Source organism: Carlito syrichta, unplaced genomic scaffold, assembly GCF_000164805.1.
Source record: "Carlito syrichta isolate Samal-C Ts95f unplaced genomic scaffold, Tarsius_syrichta-2.0.1 Scaffold311384, whole genome shotgun sequence".
Taxonomy (NCBI): domain Eukaryota; kingdom Metazoa; phylum Chordata; class Mammalia; order Primates; family Tarsiidae; genus Carlito; species Carlito syrichta.
The window spans coordinates 35,579-37,017 of NW_007255480.1; positions in this window are offsets into that span (position 1 = coordinate 35,579).

Sequence of the window (1,439 nt, forward strand, 5' to 3'; positions counted from 1 at the left end):
GGCTCATTTTGATTTATTGTAGAGATGAGGTCTCACCAAGTTGCCCAGGCAGGTCTTGAACCGCTGTGCTCAGGCAATCCACTCACCTCAGCCTCCCAAAGGCGCGGGATTACAGGCTGAGCCACTGAGCCCAGCTCATTTTTCCATTCTTAACAAAGAAAGAGCTGGTTGGAATCTCATTTCAAATAACAATTCTATATTGGAAGGAAAAATATCTTTTTTTTTTCTAAGTGAGAAAGCAGGATCTATTGAGAGGACAGAAAAGCTCCCACAGTGGGAGAGGACCAAAGGGGGTCGCCGTTTTTTTAATTAAAAAAATGGAATTGGGGTACAAGTATAGTTTTGTTACATGGGTATATTTCATTTTGGTGAAGCCTGGGCTTTTAATGTACTCATTGTCCAAATAGAGAAAACATCTTCTTAAAAAACATTTATTTTCCCTAAATGTCCTTTAAAACTCACTTCTAGAAAATCTTTTTCTTTTGGGTTCTTCTTTTTTCCTGCATTCCTTCAATGCTTATCCAGTTGCTTCTCACTGAATACTTATTAGTTCACAGGTTTATTTTATCTCTCCAACTGGATTATAAAAGTGTCCTTGAGAAGTTTATTTCTCAGGATGGCCAGAATAGTGTTCTACAAATAGACACTCAATACATGTTTCCTAATGAGTGCAAGACCTTTCTGAAAAGCAAATTTACTTACCTTAAGAGCAAGATTTAAAAATATATATGGCTAAATACTGTTATTATAAAGAGATGAAACAAAAGAGGAAACTTTGCTTCTGGATGGTACTTGTGAAATGAAGTAAGACATTAGATTTATAAATAGATTTTACTTACCAGTAAGGATTAAACATTTTCTTTACTAGAAAGTGACCTTTTAGATGATCTGAAAATTCTGTTTTCTATCGTCAGCAAATAATGAGTCAGACTTTTGCTAATGAGATTAGGTGATAAAAGAAGAAGGCTAAATTAAGTTATAACTAAAAATCTTTGATATAGGAATTTGACCATGGCTTATACGTGGACAGACACGTTTTACAACAAAAGCTCAAGCACAGACTTTTTGTTTTGTTTGTTTGTTTGAGTTGGAGTCTCTGTCTCCCAGACTGGAGTGCACCTGTGGCACGCTCCCGGCCACCGCAGCCTCGACCTGCTGGGCTCCGGCGATCCTTCCGCCTCAGCCTTCCAAGTAGCTGGAACTACAGGCGCGCGCTACCACGCCCGGCTAATTTTTGATTTATTGTAGAGATGAGGTCTCGCCAAGTTGCCCGGGCGGGTCTCGACCCCGCGGGCTCAGGCAATCCACTCTCCTCAGCCTTCCAAAGTGCTGGGATTACAGGCTGAGTCACTGAGCCCGGCTGATTCTTTTTTTTTTTTTTAAGATAGGGTCTCGACAGAGGGAAGTGGAGCTGGAGCTGCGGGCGCCTTTTCTGCCCG